Consider the following 16,773-nt stretch of genomic DNA (forward strand, 5'->3'; position numbering starts at 1 on the left):
ATACAAAAAGTTGATTCGCCCGTTTCGTTATCTGATTCACAGAGCTACCGTTGAAATTGCATTTAATGTTTACGTTATTTTTAGCCTCACGCTGTATCCCGCATATAGCAGGGTAGACCGGCAACCTGGGCACCTAGTGTTCAGACACTCCTTTACCTCACTCACTATCCGCTAAATTCAGGAGGCATTGCGCCTGTTGTGTTGTCCCTTTGAATGCCGCGCTTCGCCTCATTACCAGAGCGAGAAAATACAAATATATATAACTAGCGGACGCGCGCAGCTTCGCTTGCGTATTTAGGGGTGAATTCCAAAAAACCACGAAACATGTGTTCAATGAAATATTTTTAAGAGTCTAAATTTCAAATTTTATAAAAATCGGTGGCGATTTAATGATTTTTCCATACAAACTTTCAACCCCTTATTTGCACCCTTAGGGGGTGAATTCTAGAAAACCATTACACACATGTTCAAATTAATATTTTTAAGAGTCTAAATTTAATTTTTTATAATAATCGGTGCCGTTTTAAAGATTTTCCTATACAAACTTTCAACCCCTTATTACCCTTAGGGGAAGAATTCAAGAAAACATGAAACATGTGTTCAATTAAATACTTTTAAGAGTCTGAATTCCAAATTTTATAAAAATTGGTGCCGATTTAAAAAAAATCTATACAAACTTTTAACCCCTTATTTGTACCCTTAGGGGGAGAATTCTAGAAAACGATGAAATACGTGTTCAATTAAATACTTAAGTTTTTTTCCATACAAACTTTGAACCCCTATTTCACCCCTTTAGGGTAAAAATTTTTCAAAATCCCTTCGTAGTGGATGTCCAGATTACGAAAGTAAACATCTGTCCAAATTTCACGTTTCTACGCACAGCGGTTACGGCTGTGCGTGCGTCTTACCTCAGTCAGTGAGGACAAGTCCTTTTATATATATAGATTTGTATTTCTTGAGGGAATCGAACGCACAACCTGTGGAATTTACGGTCGCTCGCTTGTGCCCCTGCGCAATGATTGGCCTATTTTTATCTAAAATTTAATACCACTCTATCAGAGTGTAGAAGTTATTATTAGTTTCTAATAGAATAAAATTATTAAAGAGCAGATAAAACGCGGCGTTAAGTTTCGCCATTCAACGCTCATTGACTTTCAAATAGGATTTAGCTTTGTATGCACTTTATGAGTTCTCATGGGACAGTTGTTGCTATATATTCGGTCGAACTTAATGATTATGAATTAAAATCCTTCTCGATGAGATCGGTTAAAAAGCAAAAATGTGAAAAAAAAAATCAAACAGCCTCGAAAATTAAATTAAAAAAGCTTTAAATTATTGATTGGATTGGATTTATAACATTCTTTGTAAAATAACTGTAATGATTGCATATTACAAAACATACCCAAATTGAATCGAATAACCCAATATCGAAATCGAATCCAAAATAATTAATCAAATAAATGAATCGGATATCAAATCGAAAATATTTGATTAAAAACCTCCTCCTTGTTTTGAAAGTCGGTTAAAAACACAGATTTATCACAAACCAATACAGATCATTATAAGTATAGGTATGGATTGCTATATAGGTATATATTTACATAAATCGACTATCGAAAACAAAAATATTTTTTCAATTCAAACCAGTTTAGTAGTGTAGTTTCTGAGATCAACGGTTTCAACCAAACGAACACTTTAATTGATGATTTTCTCTTTAATGAAGATGTATAAATTGTACATGTAGGTACTCGAGTGTATATATCTATATTAATATAATAAAGCGGAAGAGTTTGTTTGTTTGTTTGTTTGAACGCTAAGATCTCTGGATCTACTGGATCGATTTACTTTGTTTTTGTTTTGTATGAAAGCTGCATTCTTCAGAAGTGCTATAGGCTATATAATATTACATTACACATATATACTAATAAATTAAAATATTTTCTAATTTGACATGCAATTTATTCTGCCATGTTAATAACAACCGTCGTCGCTACGCGACCGCGTTCGTTACCGCGTCATTTTGATATTTATCCTTATGAAAATAAATATTATAGTCACTTTTAGCATTTCATCTAGACACGCGACTATTGAGTGTCAAAAAGTGTGCATCTCCACATGTTAGGAAGTTCCTACGAAACCGCACAGTAGTGGAGCCACGGAGTGCCTGACAGACTGACGATCAAAAAATAAATTTCATAAGAGTACCGTTTTTCTTACGGAACCTTAAAAATAAAAATAAGTCTTTCTATGCAAAAAGATTGCATTTTAAATTTAAATGGTAATCGAAATTGGTCAACATTCTTAGATTTTGTTCTTGTCCAAAACCAAAACGTAACAAATTGAACCGGCCACCTTACTCACATATATATATATTTTATAGCTTCACCCTGTATCCCGCATATAGCAGAATAGGCAGAAGGAACCTAGTGTTCAGACACTCCGTTCCCCACCCACCGCTCTATTTTTAAGACTTTGTTGAGTAGCGCGTCTTGTTTTATTACCAGAGCAGTGAAAATAATTATTCAAAATGTAATTACTTCTTTTCTCCCAGTGGAAATCGAACCGATAACCGTCGCGTTTACAACTTTACAAGTCAGCCTCTAGTACTAGTATTTAAACCCAACAGTTAAAGTTTCGAAGTCGGTAAAATAATTGTCCCGGAATTTGACGACATCGAGTTATACTTAACGCGTGTTTAATAGCCCGATTGGTACAAAGAATGTGCTTTTCGAATTCTTCTCACGAACAAAAAAACATTAAAAAGTAAAAGTTATAGCTTAAGTATCCGCATATTTTAGTTTTATTTTTACTTTCATTTAAATTGAACCTCTTGTTACGTTGAGGAATTTTATTGTATTCATGGAATTGTTGAGGAAATAGTGGCGCAGTGAATTCATAATTTCCATTTGCCCGCTCTGGTAACACGATAAGTTGCGTTGAGTTCTATCCTCGCTGATTTTTAGGAAAAAGAAACTTGGTGACCAGTCACTACGCTTTTCGATTGCCGCCAAATTTGTTGTGTGTTCATTCACAACGCCGCGCCATATTGTTTTTGTTAGGACAAGGAGCTTCTATTTCCCTAACTTAAATTTAAAGCCTTGTTTCTTGATATAAATAACTATTGCTAAATTACACACGACCACCGGCTAAGCAGTAACACAAAGCTAAATCAATAGGCCAAACAAACTATTGCTCCATAGAAAATGTTGTGTTAGCCTCGCATGTTTGCCGTGAAAATATTTGTAAAATAAAAAAAAAACTGAATGACATAACGGCACTTGTCAAAAACGAGATTTTTGGGCACTTTTGGACAGGTTTCATTGAAAACATTAAAAAAATACATAAGTCAAGGTAGTGTTGCCATATATGGATGAACAATTTCAAAAATGTGAATTGACTCGATCTTTTCGAAAAGAAATGGAGTTGGCTGCCCGGTTGTTGGAGAGATGCGATCGGTGATCTACAGTGGAATTTTTTAGTTCATTTTTTTGACAAAGTGGATTACTTTCTTTTTTTTTCAGCTTCACACTGTATCCTGCGGCGGCCAAGCAGAGAGTATTAGTTTAGTTTTTGACACTCGTTACTCGTTTAAAAAGAAGTCATTCTGCTTAATTTTAATAGAGTGATATCATACCCTCAAGTGGGTAACCCAAAACCATCACATCTACGATCCGACCATGTAACCTGCGTCGCGGCGTCCTCTACTCTACTACTCAGTAGTGGGGCCACTTTCTGTATTCAATCTTTCTGTTTTTAGTTTATGAATTGTGATAAGAATTATAAGTTTAGCCTTCCACCGCGAAAGAGAAATGACTTAAATAATAATGCTTAGGCGAAACGGAGTGCTTTTAAGTTAAATAGGTTTTCATTTTCACCAAGGAAGAGTTTTGTATTTTGTAATTCGTTTTGTACTTGCTCGCTGCCTCGCTCCCTATATCTGAGCGAGTTCTGTCCGACCGAATATTTATTGGTGTAAATACGCAGTTGCAACCCCGCTCGTGGTGGAAACGGCTTCAATGCTGAAAAATGTACGTCCTTAACATTTTGATGAAAAGTGGAGGACGGAGTGTAGTAGGTTATCTCGGCGTACTCTATTATATGCGGGATGGGTATATTAAAAAATCTAATTGTATTCTTTGTTCTAGGCACTCATGTCAGTAGTGCCAGTCTGCCTGCCTACAGGGAGCTACCGCCGACGAGGCAGGCAGTAATGCTGAGAAGTAAACTAAAGTACCTACTTAGAACAATTCCTAATACAGTAAGGTAGATTCTTTTTTTTTTATTTTTATATGAAACTTCTGTGCTTATATTTTTTTTACATAAGTCATATTTTTTTTAAAAAATAGTTTCTTTCTTTTTTAGCTTCAAGCTTTATTTCGCATATAGAAGAGTAGGCAGAGGGAAGCTAGTGTTAAGACACTCGACTTTCGAGTCACTGTCTGTTAGGTGATGGAACTCAGGGCAACCCCCTTTCATGATCAGAGCTAGGAAATCAACCTGTTGCGCTTATAATCAGACATTGTGCCGACCGTGCGTAGGGAACGAAGTATTTTCACAATAAGTTCTCTGCTTATCCTGCCATATGCGGGATACAGTGGCGGTTAACTAATTCACACCAAGAGGCGTGCCTACCACGTTAAAAGTCATTAAGTATACGGGACTTATTACCTAAATATAATTTAATATATGCGCATAGATAACACTAATTTATTATAATTGGTCAATTAAATAATATTTTTTTGTAAACGGAAGCTCCAGAGTGTACGGGCGAGTGATTCTCACTTTTATTTTTAATTTGAATTATAGTTGAATATTTTAATTAAATATCTACTTGTTTTTATTTATTTAAGCGCTGACTGTAAACGCGACGGTCATTGGTTTTTATCCTTGTCGGGCAAGGTTATACTTAGATAACTTTGGCTTACTAATAACCTTTGTACAATTCCGCCATTAGGACCGTAGTCGTCTAAGATTCAGGAAAATAAATACTCTACATACTCTCTGCCTACAGTCTCTCTGCCTAAAACAAACAGATTTTCTTTCTTCGATTTTGAATTCGGATATATCTCATAAAGTAAACGAGCACTTTAGAGTTTTGATATTCATAAAATATACTTATCGGTGACAGTTTCTCAAAGTGAACGAAACGAAACTAATGACGAACATAAATCTTAAGTCGTATTAATAAGTAAGAATATATACATACATAAAATAATAATTTTGAACAAGATGTATGGTACAAGTATTTTTTATTAAATCTATACTAATATTATAAAAACCTAAAGAGTTTGTTTGGTTGAACGCACTAATGTCAGGAACTTCTAGTTGTAATGTTTTTTGTATTGATTGGTTGATCAAAAAAAATAATAACTTTAATTTAGGTTTTCCCAACACCCAATTTCTCATTGATAGCTGGAAAGTACAGAACTTTCTTTTATGTACTTGAATATTCAAAAAAACTGTGAATCACATTTATATGTATATTACTTTGAAATATAGAAGTGCGTATACAGTATGCATTGTAAAAGCTGTTAACTAAACAGTCGTAAGCATAAGTTAGCAATAAAAAAAAACAATGGACATTTTCTTCACATGAGAACGTCTTTTTATGAAATAATAACGCAAAGTAACAGGCGGAGAGATGGAGTTTCTTGAAACATTTCGTTTTATCCTGAATGAAAATTTGTTTGCTAAACAATGATATTTCTGCTTCAAATTGTATCCCGCATATGGCAGGGTTTGGTCACTCTCCGTTCCTCCGGCTATGTCTATTGGTACTACCCCGTGTCTCCGCCACAACGGCCAGGGTAGGCAGAGGGAGTGACGCTCAACTCAACGCACAGTCCTAGCCACGCTTAACTGCGTTTCGCTTTATTTGTTATGTGAATAACACGATTGGTATTAGTGTGCAAGTGTGTTTCGTTGTAATGCTACTCCCAGCTGCGGGAACGTTGGGGACGACACGGAGATCCCAACGAAGTATGTAGTTTGGTGACTTTGAGTAACTAATCTTAGTAGGTAATAATAATAAAAGTAGCTGGTAAAAAAATATGAAATTTCACTTACTTGTAAAACAAACAATTGTCGCTACTTGGGGAGCATGAAGCTGAAAAAATGTATTTCCTTCGTAATACATTCTCTTCTTTATTTTCCTTTTTTTGAGTAAACAAGTGTGCGACTGTAAACACGACAGGTTGTCGGTTCGATTCCTACTCGAGGAAATGAAATATTTAATTTCCTGTAAAAGAAAAGTCAGAAAATCAAATCTTCATTTCCTCGATATAAAAAAACTTTTTTATACTGAACAAGTCATAATATCCCAAATGAAGCCATAATATATTGATTTTTAAATGATATAAAATTATTTATTAACGCGCCAAATTTATATTATTTGTTCTTCAGTTTCAGCTGGTGTGACTCATAAATTATTCAAAGGTAGAGGACACCTGGGGAACCTAGTTTTAAGATAATCTGTTCCCATTAAGATACTTCTGCTCCTCACTTTCCCCCTAAGTTTGCTCGCCGCAGGCGCAGAAGACGCTGCAAAACTGAAGTAAAAATTTGAAAATTTCTCATAGTTTCAAAATTCAACCTCAGATTTATAGTAAAAATCAAACGATGGCTCTTCTACTATATACGGCAGTTACATTTAACTTACTATAAGGTGATGATAGTTACGGTTAGATGATGTTAAGGCACAGTGTTGTATGTTTATACAGGAGTCGTAGGAGTGTCGCCAGTTCGATTCTAGTCTGAACTAATAAATATTTTTTTCAACTGTTATTCCACTTATTCATTTTATTTCCTTGGTATGGTATGGTTCTTTAAATCTGGCGTTTCGAGCGTGCCAGTTGAGCACATATCACTTCGCCAATGTCACGTTGTATGGAGAAGACACGAAGGAGGTGGTGCGGTAAAAAATAGACAATGTTACACGATAGGAAAATGCATGTAGAAAAAAAAAGATCCAGTAAAAAATTGCCTTCACCTACAAAAAAAGTTAAAGTCTCAGAAACTACATGTGCTAGGAATCTCAAATTTTGCATAGAAGTTATTTATAGGACGTAGGTGCTCGCTAAGACGAGAATTTGCAATATTCGACTTCTAAGGGGTTATTTTTGGGGTCGAAAGTTTGTATGAAACTTCTTTACTACAAATGCTAGGAGTCTCAAATTTTGCATAGACGTCACTAGAACGTAGCCATGGAGACAGAAATTAATAAAACATAGTTCACGCGGGTGACACCGCGAGCGGGCCACTAGTACGTTATATACATAACAGAGATTAGTAATAAAAATTATAATACAATTTCCTTAGTGTAGAGCAATATTTTGAAAATGTTAAAATATAACATTAGGTCGTCGTGGCGCAGCGGCACGTCTGACTGTAATCGCAACGGTAATAGGCTCGATTTCTGTCCGGGGGAATCTAATATTTTCATTACTTCGCTCTGGTAAGAACTAAGAGCACAAAGCGCGGCGTCAAGTTCTGGCTCTCAACAATGGCTTAGATGCGTCTCTCTAGAGAACCTAAGTTCCCAGAACCTAGGTTCCCTCTACCTATTATGCTAGATATTTATGAAGCTATTTATTTTAAAAATATCTTTTTTTTGAGCTGTTATCACTAAAAAACAAATAAAAAAGGCCTCGCACTGTATAAAAACTCACACGGTTGTCGTTTGTGACGCACAGCTAAAGCAAATATAAGTAGAATAATAAATTATACAGAATTAAAATGAAATGAAACAGTTTTTTTATGTACCGAGGTTAACTCCGTACGCCTATTGACGTAGGCAGTAGGTGCTTACATACCATCGAGGACTACTGGATACTGGATATGCAGTGACTTACTCCTTGTTTTAGGGTTCCGTACAAAAAAAAATAAAACACAACCTTTCTAAGATCCATTTGTTGTGCGCCTGTCTATGCTTGTCCGTCTGTCAAGACCATTTGTTCCCAGACCGTTTGTTCCGGCAAAATTGTGCCTTAAAGAAATATCACAGAAAAAAGAATATATATATCAGACATAATAAGAGCAAAATTAAGTTTGTCAACTCGTCGACCTACAATCATGAAATTAATATGGAGGAACCCTCAGTGGGCAAGTGCGACTCGCACTTGATAGATTTTTATTTTGTATTGATTTCACATACAGCGGATAGATTACGGTTTACTTCTCAATCTAAGCAAATTAGATGGCAAGATTTTTCATTTAATATTAAAATATCGTTACAAAATATTATTTTCTAAAACCATTAAACGCGCCAATGTCTCGTACTGACTGAGTGAACACTGGTGATGAAAATTACAATGACCCAGTACTTATTTTCGATCGAATTCACCTTTGTCTTATATGAGCACATAAATATGCCGATAATTATATTAAGTGAGGCAATTTACTAAATTACTTGTGGGAAAGTAAATTGTTATGATAAACATGTTCAACTGTGCCGTATATGCAATTAGTAGTGGGTTCAGTTACCGCTTTATCAAAAATACGCCAGATAGTACGCAGAGAATAACTCCGCAAAGTGTCCCGTGCAGTTAAACAGGACGAATTTTAGCTGCAAATTGTTATTTATCTATGAAATAGGTATAACAATATTAATGGGGAAGGTTAAAAAGAGAGTTCGTCGTGGCTCAGTGGGACAGTGGGACAGGGCCTGCCTGTAAACACGACGGTTCGATTTCCCCTCGGGAGTAATTACTCTACATTTTCCTGCTTTGTAGGTAATAGGGTCCCGTTTTATCCTTTCGTTATGGAACCCTAAAAAGATAAAGAGAACCCAGTAATGCAATAATTTTATGTGTACACTATAACAGGACGACGGTGTTGAATTCAGTTACTCAACACTCAATGTTTATATTTTAGGCGACAAGGAAAACGGAGTGTCTTGTCATTAGGTTTTCTTTGGAGCTAAAGAAAATTTATTTTCCTTCAAACCAACTTTTAAAGGGTTAAGTAAATAATTAAATATAAAACATAATATCATGTCGGGAAAAGATAATTAATGACAAAAAAAATAATACCCAATTATCATTAAGATAGAGAAATCAATTATTTCCCTGACAGGATTTCAACTCATGAGTTTGACTGACACTGCCGTCTACAAACAGAGAGAATCTCCTAAGAAACGTATTTTTTGTTTATACATTTTTTTTTTGGTTACCGCAAATTAACAGGAATTGAATTTTATACCTATAAAAATAGGTCTTACATTCCAACCACTGAGCTCAAGGTTGCTTCTTTTATATCCTTTTGCTCACTTAAAATAACTTTGAAAAATATTCCCGCTAATACTTATACTTAAGTATTTTAGGATAACTTAATATTTTGATTGGTGGCGATGACATAACAGGTTCAATTTGAGCTAGGTCATTTTGTGTAAGATTTGGATTTATTAACATGTAGATATATTTATTAGACGACTAAGCGGATGAGATCATATTATGTTTCCGCTACACCTGCGTATCCTATCCTATATCTTATAAAACAAAGTCGCTTTTCGTGTCTGTCTGAACTTTCTAACTCTTCTTCTTCTAAACCACCCAACGGATTTTTATGCGGTTTTCACCATTAGATCGAGTATTTCTCAGGGAAGGTTTATATATAGTTTATTATTTGTAAATTCTTATGTAAATTAACATAAATACGATAAATGTGTTTAAAGTCCTACCCGGTGAGACACTTTCGCGCATGCGCTGCTTTAATAAGTACTACATGAAAATAATGTACTGGAGTATTGTTCCTCTTAATAAGATCTACAAAAAAGTCCGCGACAGCATATTTTTATCTTTTAAGGATAACGTGTAGTGATCATATTTCTGTCTAAAAATAATAATTTCAATATATTTTTTATTGTGAGTCATATCTTTCCATAATGGTATTAATCCTTATCCTTTAAAATACTTTATTAATTTTCTACGTTAAACGAAGATAAAATTTGCTTTTTACACTATTTCGAAATTGCGAATAGTTTTAGAGAAAAACGCATTTAATTGTTGACACATCACGCCGTTGACTCATCAGCTGTGCCGACTCAAGTTTTACTTATCCTTACTCTCAGCATATAAATAAGTATATTAGTTACGTTGGCCATTTAATGTAGATCAAAACTGTCTTTTACTGTTTTTTCATTTTAATATTTAATATTTAATATTTCAGCGCGATATATTTGGTTTCATATTTTTTGTAGTAGTATCTATAAATATATTTAAATGACTATCTAAAAATAGTCATTTAAATATATTTTAATAAGTACTTGAAAAGATTAGTAGCACAGATTTAAAATTACGGTACCTACTAAAAAATCCTTGCCGAGTAAAACAATTGGAAAATCTTTGAAACTACGAAAATGCGGGTTGCATTAGGGTTTAATTAATTTTCACATTATCTTAAGTGCTTTGCAAACATACATTATATGAATAATCCAGTAGTAAAAGCGGGCGAAGCCGCAAGGGGGTCGCTAGTATTATATAAGATACTAGCGGCCCGCTCGCGGTTTCACCCGCGTGAACTATGTTATTATTAATTTCTGTCTCCATGGATACGTCCTAGTGACGTCTATGCAAAATTTGAGACTCCTAGCATTTGTAGTAACGGAGTTTCATACAAACTTTCGACCCCAAAAACAACCCCTTAGAAATCGAATATTGCAAATTCCTGTCTTAGCGAGCACCTACGTCCTATAAATAACTCCTATGCAAAATTTGAGATTCCTAGCACATGTAGTTTCTGAGATTTCGTGATGAGTGAGTGACCTTTCGATTTTATATATATAGATTTCTTTTTAATAAACGAAACCTAGTGTTAGGACACTTCGTTATTCACTTTCTGCCTATTGTTTAGACATTGCACGGTGAGCGGCGGAGCTCATCACCGCATGCTGCGCCACGACGGTCTCCATATTTAACTATCATTTACCCCCAGTGAGGCCTAGAGGGGCACAGGGGCACCAGCTCCCGTGGTCGTAAGAAAAAAAGCTAAGAGTTGTGTAATGCATCATATATTTTAATTGCCCTAAGTAACTCTAACCACATTGGGTTACATAAAAACAAATAACCTGTTGGGTTAGAGGTACAAAAATATATTTTTTCAGTACGTAGAAGGTCCACCACATCCATTGGCCTTGCACTGTCGCAGTCTTGTCCTCATGTTGGGCAACTACCTAATTAATTATTAAAATATCTTCCTTTACTTTCGATCTTTCCGGACAATGTTAATGGACGACGACTCTAGGATCGTACATCTATTGGTATTAAGAAATTGAAAACAAAGGATGTACAAATGCATGCATGCATGCATTCTGAGTTCCTTTTCCACGAGATGTGTGCAAGAAAGGGGAGCCTAGGTGACCATACTTTCACCGCAAATCAGAGATCAGAGCGATCGCTCTTTCTTTGTAAATAACGAAATAATTATTTAATTAAGCGCCGCTAATGAGAGGTTTTGTGTCACGTGGCGATGTGTCAAGTAAAAAGTTTGTACTCATTAAAAATTAAAATGTTCGCCGATTGGAAATAAAGAGAAAATTTTATTGTAATTAAAAGTGCTGCCGACTTCGTGTTTGTTCCCTTTCAAACCGACCGCTGCGCTGGCGGCACTCACCAAATGCGCACGTTTTTACCCCAACTTTGGGGTTCAGCTGAGAACTGAATGAAATCGCATGAATTTCATACTATGCGAGAGGAAAGATCCGGATGACTACCATTGCATTGTATTATATAATAAAGTTGAGGCTGTCGTGGCTGTAAGCGGACGGACGGGATGTTTGTGGACCGTTCCTACAGGGTGGAATATCGGCTCTTTTTAGCTGAATTGTCTCCTGAGCCGAGGTGCTAGGTTTATGTTCTTTCGACGATTGTTGAGTGTTTGCTAAACTCTATTTATCACTTATACTGTACCGGATAGCCCGAGAGGATACAGCGCCAAATGCACTGGTAACATCGGTAGATGAATTTTTAGACGGCGAATGATCCAGATCGGCCAATCATAAGGTGAAATGGAGGCATTTGGGGCATGCCCTTGCCAAAAAGCATACAGATTAAATTCACGCTAATTAGTTTAATGTTTTATTTTATTTTTACCCTGTATCCCGCACGGTGGCAAGGCGTTCCGTTTCTCATTAAGACATTTCGTTAAGTGGCGGAACTCAACGCCGCGCTTTTCCTCGTTACCAGGGCGAGGAAAGGAAAATATTTCATTCCCCCGAGTGAAATTCGAATTACTGGAAGAATTGTGTATTAGGATTCAAATCCAAATTACGTTTATATACAACTAGGCAAAATAAAATGATATAACATTGCAGAGCTACCTATACTAGTGCAACGTTCACCTTGAAACAAATATTAGCTATTAAATGTCATTCCACTTAATAATTTTAGTGACTCCAATATAGCTTTAACTAAAACTTTTCATGTAAAGATATCATAACTGTACTAGAATACTAGCTTTTACCGGCGACTTTGCCTCCGTGGGGAAATGGAAATGACTATCCATTGCAAGATTTTTTCAATTCAAAGCAGTAAGTTGCAGGAGATCATCGTGGCGCAGAACAACACCAGTGACTATAACCTCCTGGGACTGGGATAAAACTGCGGAGCTAAGTCTTGGGCTTTGAAATAAAAAATTGAAAACCTACCAGATTCGGTGTATATTTCACTATCTGTTTTTTCACGTAACTCACTGTGTAAAGTATGACTGGCTCATGGCAAGAGAGCCAGTGTTTCATGGTTGAGACACTGGCTCTATTCAAAATTATTAGACATATCTTCAAAAAAGTTATTCTTATTTGTAGTCAGCATCATACGTATCCCAGTCTCTATACTGCCTATATCATAGTTTTCTTTTTCGTCTTCATCCACGCCAGGATTTATTCTTTACAATAGGAGACATTAAATGCTATTCAAATATAGTAAAAGGCGAGGTTATATAGGGCTGGAGTCACTAAAAGTGAATGGAGTAGTTTTCCATACTCAATTTATATAACATATGGGTGTTTACAGCCGCACGCTTGTAGCCCTGCGTCAGGACTGGCCTCAAGAATCTCAATATCCATACCTATATTATAAATTCAAAAGTAACTCTGTCTGTCTGTCTGTCTTTTACGCAACCAGGGCCAAACCGCCTATGTAATTGTGATAAAATTCTCATATAGAGAAACTTGAGGGTCTCGGGAACAACATAGGATACTTTTCTTTCTCATATTTGTAATATTTTCCATATATACCAATATATTAAAATACTTATTAATTTGACATGCAATTATTCCGCCATATTAATAACAACCGTCGCTACGCGACCTGCAGAGTTTGTTGTTAGAAAACGTCACCCAAAATGAGCTTGCTTAACGCATCTCTCTATTGAAAACTGAAAATAATTTCATAAATATATTTAATAAATATTCGTATAGTTCAAGCGGCCGGAGCCGCTTTTGGGTCCACTAGTATCTTATATAAATTCTTATCTATAATTTAAGATGGTTATCAAACAATGATCTACAGATATTATGCCTTTGGAACACCTTAAATGTGAAATTTGTTCGCGCTTGACTACATTTTTCATTTGTTTTAGGATTTTAGGTGCATTTTTATATTTTTGCCCTGACAGCATGCTCCTGTATACAAACTCATAAGAAAAAAATGTGTTAATCTTTGGGTAGTGTGTTCGAATCAGAATGTATATTTATATAATATCGCTCCTTACACGATTCACTTAGTGTTAATGTGCAGTCATCTACAGTGACCGCCGGTCGGTTAATTACGAAGAAAGACAGCGGGATATTCGTTAAAATTGTCACTCAATAAAAAACTGTTAATTAGTTTCCTTCATTTGCTGTCAACACCAATTTAGTCAAATGTACAACCATTTAATTATACGTTTATTATTATATAATATAGGTATGTATGTATGTATGCATTGTAGGTAAGTATTGTATGTATGGTACTGTCCAAGGGATTTATAACTCATAAACTTGTTTTAGAAGTGAAGTTTTGTGTACGTAACTGATAATTAATATTATTATAGTATAGAGAAAAATAGTATGTGTGTGTGTATATATGTTAGTAGGAAGTCGCCCACCGAGGTTTTCGCACCAATTGCGAGAAGTACAACTTATAAAGTTGACTAACTTAAGTTTGCGGACTCATTGTGCATGTGCACTTATTTTGTATGAGATAAGCTATAAGTGTACAATAACACTTTCAAAATGTTAAAAACTTCTGAGTTAACGAGAAATGGAAATCAGCCCTTATAGTATTTAATATAAATATCTATTTAGCACAAAAATATTTCTTCAGTTCAATCTGTTCCTGAGATTAGAGCGTTCAAAGAAACAAACAAACTCGTCAGCTTTTTATGATATTACTACAGAATATAGAAAAGGTCATCTACAAAATAAACGACTATTAATTACTTCATTTGTGCGTAGTCATTTTAATGAGATCATCATTTTGAATTTATTTAAGTTTATTATAATTTTTGATGATCAAGTAATAAAACTTTAGTCAAATTTGAGTAATAAAAAATTAAAAGTTTTTTATATTGTAGATTAACGGGAAGGAATTTTGATATTTTTAAATTCAAATGTGCGACTTTAAAATGTAATAAAATAATAAAATTAATGGTGTTCACACTCGCCAAGTGATCATTATTTCTTATAATATTCCTACAATACTAAATATTATTTGAAAAATTATAGTTTCATAATATATAGACGTACAAATATTATAGTTTCATAATAAATAGAGGAGAACGGGGCGAGCCGGGGGTGACCACCAAAAAATACTCTTAAAAAATTTAAAAAATAATATCACGTTTTCAGGAACATATCTGGCCCCCCTGAAATGGGGGCGGGACAGCGTCTGACCACTACAATTGTTCCACTGTACAATGCGAGTTAAACATATATGTTACGGTAGGAATCAGTGGAGTGCGCCGCGACGCGACTCTGTCTTCCAAGCGACGCGGGGAAACGCAGCCAATAGTTACTTGTGCAAAAACTTATTTAATATATGATTGTTTTACTAATCAACTTAAATAAACCTAAAAGGCTGTATTAATAGTGTTATATTAATTAAAGAGAGTGCTAGTGTCAATAAGGCACTCGGACCCATTAATTTACACTTAAGCTGTTAAATGGGGGTAATTAAATCCTTTTTAATTCCTGTTATATGGACTTGTGGGTTTTTTGGGTATCGAAATATATGGTGTTGCTGATCGTATTTTTGCTTTTTTGTGACTCCTGTGTAAGATAACAGTATTTTTGATAAGGATTTTATCAATAGCTAGCAATCCGCTCGCGGCTTCGCCCGCTACATAATATTTATTTACTATTCTCAATTACTTTCGTGTTCCAATAACATTATCATTTTAAAGACAATATCGATTCATTAACAATAAAATTTCAGTCAATTCAATAAAATAATTATTTTATAACAATTTTGTCGAACAAAATATTTTATATTGATTATACTTTTATTTATTTATGAACTCATGTGAATAAAAATAAAATAAACACTCAATATTAAGGGAAGCTTGCTAAAATACAATAGTGAAAACTGTATTTAAATCGGTTAAGCCGTCACCGATAATGCACAACGCGAAGCCAAAGAGATAAAAATATAAAAATAATTGATTTGGGGTCAACTGTATTGTTAAATGTCCCCAATAATAGATTTTTTTCATTTTTTTTCAGACATTTTTTTCAGACATTTCATTTTTATCATACAGACAACGATCAATTACAATTTTATTATATGTATAGATTGGGCTATAGAGGTTGTGGGTTCGATTCTCACTCCGGGGAATTGTATACGAGTACATATCATTATACGAGCAAAATGATATTCTTCTTTATACATATGTAAAGTTCTTCCGAGGGACGAAGTGTAGAATGCTGATATTTGGGATTTAGGTTCCTTCGAGAGTGTAGGTAGGTAAATACTACGAGGTAGGATTTTCGTTTTTCACTAAAATCCCTAAATTATACTCTATTTGTTATATTCCTATAAAGTTTCACCTGAATCTGTTAGGTAGTTTTGGAAAGAGACGGCTCGTGTATTTATATATATCAAAACATAATAACCATATTCCTTCGAACAGATCTTTAAATGATTCTCAAATTGCGACAAAACTGCTTGAGAGTATCTTTATTTTTTGTTTAATTATTCGTGTACTTCGGAGTAATAAACGTTGTTCTATTTTATTGACGATGTTATACATTTTAAAAGACGTCCCCTCGTGTGTGTTCAAAATTGTTACAAATTTGTTATTTTATTGCAATTTTCTCCAACTGAATATTATTATTACTATATAGGTATTTATAAATCGATTCAAATAGAATAAACACTAAATATATACTAATATAATAAAGCGGAAGCGTTTGTTAAGATCTCTGGATCTACTGGTCCGATTTACTTTTTTTTTGTTTTGTATGGAAGCTGCATTTTTCAGGAGAGCGATAATTAAATAGGTATATTGTATGACTATCCTAAAAAAGTCCGCGTTCAAAAAAGTCGTTTTGTTACAGAAAATAATTGAAAATTGTAAGGGTGGTATGCTCATTGAAACTTACAAGTGAAAGTTATTTCATGATCAAGTAAATTTTATGAAGAACAGCTTCGGCTTTTATAGCATGTAATTTGGACATATACTACTAGGAAACCATTAGAGCTTAGGCTTACATCATTTATTACTCCGAGCAGATTCTGCAGCACTTGTAGCACTTGCTGTAGAAAAGCACGTTTTTTTTGTTTTGTTTTATAACTATGTATT

General features: G+C 34.6%; 1 protein-coding gene across 4 annotated transcripts in view; it reads left to right on the forward strand.

Annotated features, from left to right (window-relative positions):
- The window catches only part of LOC146530552 (uncharacterized), a 58,782-nt gene that overhangs the window by 17,346 nt on the left and 24,663 nt on the right, over window positions 1–16,773 (forward strand). For 2 of the 4 annotated variants that reach the window (XM_085200368.1, XM_085200369.1), the window contains exon 3: window positions 4,146–4,263. The exons of 1 other annotated variant lie outside the window; for it this stretch is intronic. The gene's annotated coding sequence lies outside the window, so the exon portion shown is untranslated. The remainder of the gene's footprint in view (window positions 1–4,145; window positions 4,264–16,773) is intronic. One more of the 4 variants, XM_085200367.1, reaches the window with a different exon arrangement.

The sequence above is a fragment of the Heliconius melpomene genome, chromosome 17 (genome assembly GCF_056956725.1).
Source record: "Heliconius melpomene rosina isolate 202511_hmr_F chromosome 17, ASM5695672v1, whole genome shotgun sequence".
In the NCBI taxonomy this organism is placed as follows: Eukaryota; Metazoa; Arthropoda; class Insecta; order Lepidoptera; family Nymphalidae; genus Heliconius; species Heliconius melpomene.